Source organism: Physeter macrocephalus, chromosome 4 (genome assembly GCF_002837175.3).
Source record: "Physeter macrocephalus isolate SW-GA chromosome 4, ASM283717v5, whole genome shotgun sequence".
NCBI classification, from domain to species: Eukaryota; Metazoa; Chordata; class Mammalia; order Artiodactyla; family Physeteridae; genus Physeter; species Physeter macrocephalus.
In genome coordinates, this window is record NC_041217.1 from 84,525,554 (window position 1) to 84,534,251 (window position 8,698).

Consider the following 8,698-nt stretch of genomic DNA (forward strand, 5'->3'; position numbering starts at 1 on the left):
GTCCGCCTGCCGATGCAGGGGAACCGGGTTCGTGCCCCGTTCCAGGAAGGCCCCGCATGCCGCGGAGCGGCTGGGTCCGTGAGTCATGGCCGCTGAGCCTGCGCGTCCGGAGCCTGTGCTCCGCAACGGGAGAGGCCACAACAGAGGAAGGCCCGCATACCACACACACAAAAAAAAAACAACAAAAAACTAATAGGGAAGATAGACACTGAACAACTATTATCATAAGCATGACAAAGGTTGCAAAAAGGGAAGTACCAGATGCTATGGAGTGATAAACTGGGGGACTTCTTGGTTTTGAGAAGTAAGAAAGTAGGATTAGGAAAACTCTCCTCAAGAAATTAAGGTTTTTGGGCTTCCCTGGTGGCGCAGTGGTTGAGAGTCCGCCTGCCGATGCAGGGGACACAGGTTCGTGCCCCGGTCTGGGAGGATCCCACATGCCGCGGAGCGGCTGGGCCCGTGAGCCATGGCTGCTGAGCCTGTGCGTCCGGAGCCTGTGCTCTGCAACGGGAGAGACCACAACAGTGAGAGGCCCGCGTACCGCAAAAAAAAAACAGTAGCTGAGCCAGTCGCTCTTTTTTTAAAAAAAAATTATTTATTTATTTTTTTGGCTGCTTTGTGTCTTTGTTGCTGCACATGGGCTTTTCTCTAGTTGTGGCGAGTGCGGGCTACTCTTCGTTGCAGTTCGCGGGCTTCTCATTGTGGTGGCTTCTCTTGTGGAGCATGGGCTCTAGGCGCACGGGCTTCAGTAGTTGTGGCGCACGGGCTCAGTAGTTGTGGCTTGCAGGCTCTAGAGCGCAGGCTCAGTAGTTGTGGCGCACGGCGGGCTTAGTTGCTCCGCGGCATGTGGGATCTTCCCGGACCGGGGCTTGAACCCGTGTGCCTTGCATTGGCAGGCGGATTCTTAACCACTGCACCACCAGGGAAGCCCGAGCCAGTCACTCTTATAACCCACCAGGCACATCAACCAGCCATGAACTAGACTGATTTAATAGATATAAATTTATAGCCTGTTTCACAGTGTGCAGGATGAGAACTAAGGAGCCCTAAATGGCTTTCATGCAGGAAGAGGGTAGAGTGTAGTGGCCGAGAGGGAAGCTTCATTGGTGAGAGCCAAGTGCTAAAAGCAGCTGCTTGTGACATTTCCGTCAGCAGTCCTCCCTCCTTCATTGTGCATGAGATACACATCAGATGTTCTGGTTTATGATTTCAGCTTCAGAGGACATACCCTTTGAGGTCTAAGCTCATGTATCTCTCCCTGGCATGGTTCCTGTTCATTAACTGAACACTAAGCCCATCTGAGACTGATAACTAAATGCTGAGAATACTGGAACCCCTTTCTCCTACCTTCAAGGAGGTCTGGGATCTTGTGGAGTGGTTAAGTCTTAGGCCCAGGTGCCTAGTTGCTGTACTTGCTAGAAAGTGACAAAGCACAGGCTACCAAAAAGATTCTGTCCAGATGCCAGAACCATGTCAGACACAAGGTCACATACAGCTGCTGTCTTCTGTTTGTATCAGCCAGAGGACAGTGTATTCTGTTTCCTTTGGAAGACACGGTAGAGACTAACTCATGGAGGTCCCAGGTAAGCCCCACTTTATCCGTTAGGTAGACCAGACCTATGGAGGGCAAGTCTTTGCCTTTTCATATTGTGTACACCTCTCCAGGTAAATAAAGTAGAAAAAAATCTATTATTTACAGGGGAGATAACAGAGGAAAGCCCTTACAGGCTTTTGCATCTTTGATTCAAGAGCACAGATCCTGATTTGACTGAGAAGTCAGCAAATGAAATGATAAGTTTGCATACCACCTAAGAATCTCCAAAAATTTATAAGTTCCTGATATTCTGATCATTTAAAAATATATTACTTTAGAGATTTCCATTAAGTATTGGTGTTGAAAAATGTTACTTTCTTCCAAAAATGCTGGGTCAGAGAATCGCTCGGATTACTTCCCCAAATTATCTCATGCAACTATGAAAACCATTGTAAAGTAAACGCCAAAGGGTTTTCTTTATAAAGAACAAAAATTACATAATGATGACAATAATCTGTTCTGATCTAAATGACAGCAGTCTCTGAGCACCAAGGCTGCTTGCTTTATCGTTAGGAAGCCACATTTAAATGAGTTTTGTGTCAGAAATCTTTTCATAACCAGATATTAGACCCAATTTGAGGTGACTTGAAAGATGGATTTGCTTTGAAAGGAGGGTGTTAAAGTGAGTAGTGAGGTGATATCAGGGCTTCTTAGTCCACGTTATTACCTCTTATAATCAGTCTGTGGCCTTGAGGAAGGTAGCTGGGTGAAAAGGGAGGCTGTGAGAGATATTTAAATCAGCATGATGAAGTTGTATTTATAGGTGTTGTTTCAAATGGGCTACTCTGAAGATAACTACCGTGTATGGGTATTTTTTTTGGGTGGGGGAGGCAAATGCCAATTCAAAAACAGGAAGAAAAGCTACGTTACTATGTTATTTAAGATATAGTAAAATCCTAAAACTTTTCCATCTCTTTTCTCAGACTTAAAAGAACACAGTTGCCAACTATTACATTATACAATAAGTAGAAAGGAAGAAAGATGAGATAAAGATTCTAGGAATTAGAAAATCCAATTATTGTTTGGATTCTAAACACTATCTCTGTGCCCTTGGGTAAGTTTAGACTGTATTTTTTCATCTATAAAATAAAGGGAGTTGGATTAATTATTTCTAACTCATCCCCCAGTTTGAATAGTCTATGGTTTCATCTGACAGGCAAACTCTCCCCCTTTGTCATCCTTGTTGTGGTATATGGAATGCTCAGTCTTTTCCAGTTTAAAAAATATATATATCACTTACCACAGGTGCTTAAAACAAAATAGCTCTCTTATATAAAGTGTATTCCTTTTTTTTTCAGGTAGTCATGGCACAACTTAAAAATTATAAAAAATATCCAAATAAAGATATAAAGAAAATAAATACCACCCTATAATCCCACCACTGAGTAACATTCTTAACATTTTGAGATATAATCTTCTAATGTTACTTTTGTGCTCATACTTTACTTAAAAAATAAAATCGTGATGGATTTGTACTTAGTGTTTTGAAACCTTCATTCTTTAATAATACATCATAAATATTCCCCATATTTTTCTAAAGCATGATTGTTTTTCACAGCTACATTTGTAATCCAACATTTAGAAAAACCAGTTTAGAAAAATATTTATTTATTTATTTTGGCTGTGCCAGGTCTTAGTTGTGGCACACAGGCTCCTAGTTGTGGCGTGCGAGATCTAGTTCCTTGACCAGGCATCAAACCCAGGGCTCCTGCATTGGGAGCGTGGAGTCTTAACCACTGGACCACCAGGGAAGTCCCGAGAAAAACCACAGTTTAACTCATTTATTATCGTTAAACATCTAGGTTATGTATAGGCTTTATTATAAATAACACTGCACTGAAAAAACCTGTACAAGAATATATGATTATTTCCTAAGGATAAATTCTCATAACTAGAATTACTCCTACTAGCAATGTATGAGAGTGCTCTCAAGATACCCTTGAGAGTTATAAAACTGGTTTTATAATTTAAATAATCTTTGCCAATATGTCTTGTGAAAAACTCTTACATAATTTATTTACTTTTTAATACAGCAGGTTTTTATTAGTTATCTGTTTTATACATATTAGTGTATATATGTCAATCCCAATCTCCCAGTTCATCCCACCCCCACCGCCGCTTTCCCCCCTTGGTCTGGACTTTATAATTCAGAGAAATCCCTGTCGATATCCATATCTGATTATTATTGAATACTTTTCTATATTTTGCTTTGGTCATTTGCATTTCTTTCTTTGGTTAAATGTCTATTCCCATTCTTTTGCCCATTTTCCCACTTGCTCACCACTTTTCTTTTTGAGATATCCTCAAATGCCTCACTTTTTTCGATGGGGTAGAGTTTAGAAGGTGCCCTGCAGATTCAGGTTTTTAAATTTTATTCATTTTTTATTAAAGTATAGTTGATTTACAATGTTGTGTTAGTTTCAGGTGTACAGCAAAGTGATTCAGTTATATACACAAGTAAGTCCCCTACATATGAACGAGCTCCGTTCTGAGAGCATGCTTGTAAGTCCAATTTGTTCATAAGTCCAACAAAGTTAACCTAGGTACCCAACTAACACAATCAGCAATACAGTACTGTACTGCAATAGGTTTATATTACTTTTAGCACAAATAATACATAAAAAACAAACACAAAAAATAAAGAAAACGTTTTTAATCTTACAGTACATTATCTTGAAAAGTACAGTAGTACCAGCTACATCACTGCTGCTTTTAAGCTTGCTTCCAAACATCCTGGGCTTGAAATAAAAATACTGTACTCCTGTACTCTATATGATACTGTACAGTAAAGTACACAAAAGCACAACTACTTGTAGAGGATGAACATATGACAATGTACGCCAGACACATGAACCAACTTATGTGATTGGACATGAGAACGTATGTTCGCATCTTTGAAAGTTCGCAACTTGAAGGTTCGTACATGTGGGATTTACTGTATGTACACTTTTTCAGATTCTTTTCCATTATAGGTTATTATAAGATACTGAATATAGTTTCCTAAGCTATACAGCATCTTTCATTGCGGTGCACAGGCTCTTCGTTGTGGTGCACAAGCTTCTCTCTACTTGTGGTGCACAGGCTTAGCTGCCCTGTGGCATGTGGGATCTTAGTTCCCCCACCAGGGATCGAATCCATATCCCCTGCATTGGAAGGTGGATTCTTAACTACTGGACCACAAGGGAAGTCCCAATAATGAAATATTTTTAATTTTATTTATTTTTTTGTTTTTGGCTGTGTTGGGTCTTTGTTGCTGCTCATGGGCTTTCTCTAGTTGTGGTGAGCGGGGGCTACTCTTTGTTGTGGTGCGTGGGCTCTCCTTGTGGTGGCTTCTCTTCTTGCGGAGCATGGGCTCTGGGCGCGCGGGCTTCAGTAGCTGTGGATCGCAGGCTCAGTAGTTGTGGCACATGGGCTTAGTGGCTCCACGGCATGTGGGATCTTCCTGGACCAGGGATCGAACCTGTGTCCCCTCCATTGGCAGGCAGATTCTCATCCACTGCGCCACTAGGGAAGTCCCTGAAATACTTTTTTTTTTTTTTGCGGTACGCGGGCCTCTCACTGTTGTGGCCTCTCCTGTTGCGGGGCACAGGCTCCGGACGCGCAGGCTCAGCAGCCATGGCTCACGGGCCTAGCCGCTCCACGGCATGTGGACCGGGGCACAAACCCGCGTCCCCTGATCGGCAGGCGGACTCTCAACCACTGTGCCACCAGGGAAGCCCTGAAATACTTTTAGTAAGATATTAAGACTTCATTAATTTTTTGCATTGAACATTAATAAATCTTAAACATCAGTAAGCCAATACTGGAAAAACTGGAGGAACACACATTGCAGGTATTCAATTTTTAAATGTACAACTTCCTAGACTGTATCAAAATTATGATGGCAGAAAAATTTACATTCAGATATTTGACAATTTGACTCATCAGATTATGTGGGTGGATTGGCTAGGTAAATAAAAAGGCAAAAACCTTGGAAGTCACTACCTTCGTTAGAACTTTCTAAAAAACAAAACAAAACAAAAAGCTTTCAGTGATCCTGACAAATGCGGTGCTCTTTAGACCCCTTAGAAAAAACACTAAGCTAGAAACAATGGAAACCCACAGAACCCCCTTGCTGGACTCTGACTTACTGGCTGAGCAGGTTATTGTTGATAGCTGATCATTCAAAAGAACAACCTGTAACATCATGTACAGAATCACAAAGCACATCTTCACATAGCTTATTGCCCCTTTACCTTTTTCTGAGCCTATACAGATTCTTTTCTGAGCATGTATTTATTATTATTCTCTTTCCTCTTTTTTTATTTTTGTTTTTTGTTTTTTTTGGTTGTTTCATGTGTATAACTATATTTACAATTTATTTTTTAGAAAAGGTAGAAGTTTGTGATAACTTTTTGATTCTGTAACCAACACTGTCCTATTGACTTAAGGAAATCATTTCACGGTCTTTTCTAGAGCATCTTTTAACTAAAACTTTAATATTGAAATGTGCTGGTCATGATATTGAAATTAATCTAATGTACACAAAGAGCAATAAATCTTATCCATTAGAAACTGTTAAGTGAAAAAAGGAGAGGTACAGAATAGTATATACAGTATGCTACCATTATATATATATATAAATCTATGTATATACTTATATATACAAAGAATATCTCTAGACGCATATAAAAGTAACATATTAATAAAAATGCTACTGGTAATATTAGTTGACTGTGGGGAGGTGAGGTGAATGGCTGAGGAACTGGGATGTAAGATTTCTTTTTCACTGTATATTCCTTTGTATAATTTTTGTTTGTTTGTTTTTCATTACGTGGGCCTCTCACTGTTGTGACCTCTCCCGTTGCGGAGCGGAGCACAGGCTCCGGACGCGCAGGCTCAGCGGCCATGGCTCACAGGCCCAGCCGCTCCGCGGCATGTGGGATCCTCCCAGACCGGGGCAGGAGCCCGTGTCCCCTGCATCGGCAGGCGGACGCTCAACCACTGCGCCACCAGGGAAGCCCATTCCTTTGTATTATTAAAATTTTGTCCCATGTACAGGAATTAACAAATTTTTACAAATAATTTAATTATAAAAATCTTATTACACATAGTAGGTATTCGATAAACATGGAATGAATGAATAAATGGATGAATTAAGTACAATGAATGAATGTCTTAAACATGCACTTGGATTACTAAAGCCTTGTGGAATCCGTAAGTATAGCAGTGGTATTGCTAAAATGGATGTGCCAAAACGGTAGCAAACTTTCTGTAAACACCTTCAGAAATGGCAGAAGTGTGGTGCAGCTAGGAAAAGTGCTTTGGTTAATAGAACAACAACATTTTTATAATTGGTTCTAGGCTAGTGCTTTAAAAATTCCTAAGTTGGGACTCCCCTGGTGGTGCAGTGGTTAAGAATCTGCCTGCCAATGCAAGGGACACGGGTTCGAGCCCTAGTCCAGGAAGATCCCACAAGCCAAGGAGCAACTAAGCCCGTGTACCACAACTACTGAGCCTGCACTCTAGAGCCCACGAGCCACAACTGGTGACCCCACGTGCCACAACTACTGAAGTCTGCACGTGCTAGAGCCCGTGCTCCACAAGAGAAGGCACTGCAATGAGAGGCCCGCGCACTGCAACAAAGAGTAGCTCCCGCTCACCACAGCTAGAGAAAGTCCGTGAGCAGCAACAAAGACCCAACACAGCCAAAAATAAATAAATAAATAAATAATTCCTAAGTAAACAAAGCCAGATTATCTTCCATCCCCTAAATCTAAGGAAGAATTACTAATTGGCAAAAACACCTCTTGTTTTTGTCAGGTGTCAGGTCCCGGGACTTCCCTGGTGGTCTGGTGGCTAAGACTCAGCTCTCCCAATGCAAGGGGCCTGGGTTCAATCCCTGGTCAGGGAACTAGATCCCGCATGCATGCCACAACTAAGAGTTCACATTTTGCAACTAAAGATCCCGCATGCTGCAACGAAGATCCCGCGTGCCACAACTAAGACTTGGCAAAGCCAAAATAAATATATATGTATTTTTAAAAAAAGGACCAAGCTTGTCTAATGGCAGTTTTATCAAACTTCTTCTCACTGCTAAACAGTGAAATTTCATAATTGCATGAAACTAAATGTCTTAAGAAGAGAAACAAAGTCTGAATTGGAAGAAAAAACTAGTCATTTTGTTAGATTATAAATTGAACCAATCCATTACTCTTCATTACATTACAAGGAATAAGGAACTTTCACATACATATATATATATATATATATATATATATATGGCATATATTTGCTGACCTGGCCAATATTTTTCCGAAAAATTATGAAAGGTAGAGCAAGCAAACTTCAAATCAACATTTTTACTGCATCTTTTACTTCAGTGAAGCTAATCAAGGATTTATACCAAGAGCAAAGTTACTTGAGGCTTTGTTTGCTGCTTTCTATGCTAAGATAAGCAAACCAACTACCAGCTGTGTCCTCAGGTCAAGTCTTGAGGGCAAGCATGGACCTAAAAAGTGATAGTTTATTGGAGTCAAAATAATAAAGAGACGACACTGGAATTCTAGTTATTCTTGTTGGGGAGGTGAAGGCTGAATTGTGGAATTTACTGCAGCACAGATTTTTAAAGCGTTTTGCCAGAAAAATAAAGACAATCAGATAAAAGTGGCTTTACATTAAGCAACTCTACATAAAATGCTTACAACAGTGCCTGGCACAGAGGCTGTGCTATATAAATGTTAGTTGTTATTTACCATCATTATTATGCTGACACCACTTTGAAATAATCAACCAAGTTGTATTAGCATATACGTAGGTTTATATAAAGCAATCTGTATGAGACCAGGAGAAGAAACAGTCCCTGTTTTTAAGAAGTTTATAGCGATACATTGGGAAGAAGAAAAGATAGAAAGTTACATTGTTAAAGAAAAAAATATTTAAGTTTCTTTGAGGTAATGTCCTTTGCTAGTTCAGCTGGAGTCCTGCATCAAAGGTTGAGAGAAGTTCATAGCCTATTCTTTTTTTTTTTTTAATGTTTTTATCGGAGTATAATTGCTTTACAATGGTGTGTTAGTTTCTGCTTTATAACAAAGTGAATCAGTTATACATATACGTATATCCCCA

At 40.4% G+C, this 8,698-nt stretch overlaps 2 long non-coding RNA genes across 2 annotated transcripts in view; one reads left to right on the forward strand and one right to left on the reverse strand.

Annotated features, from left to right (window-relative positions):
* The first annotated feature begins 1,546 nt into the window (after window positions 1-1,546).
* Window positions 1,547-8,698, forward strand: part of LOC129392077 (uncharacterized) — a 14,193-nt gene continuing 7,041 nt past the window's right edge. Inside the window, exons 1-2 of the long non-coding RNA XR_008617158.1 lie at window positions 1,547-1,583; window positions 2,518-2,648. This is a non-coding gene — a long non-coding RNA (uncharacterized lncRNA). The remainder of the gene's footprint in view (window positions 1,584-2,517; window positions 2,649-8,698) is intronic.
* The window catches only part of LOC114486201 (uncharacterized), a 14,949-nt gene continuing 9,849 nt past the window's right edge, over window positions 3,599-8,698 (reverse strand). Inside the window, exon 4 of the long non-coding RNA XR_008617157.1 lies at window positions 3,599-5,320. This is a non-coding gene — a long non-coding RNA (uncharacterized lncRNA). The remainder of the gene's footprint in view (window positions 5,321-8,698) is intronic.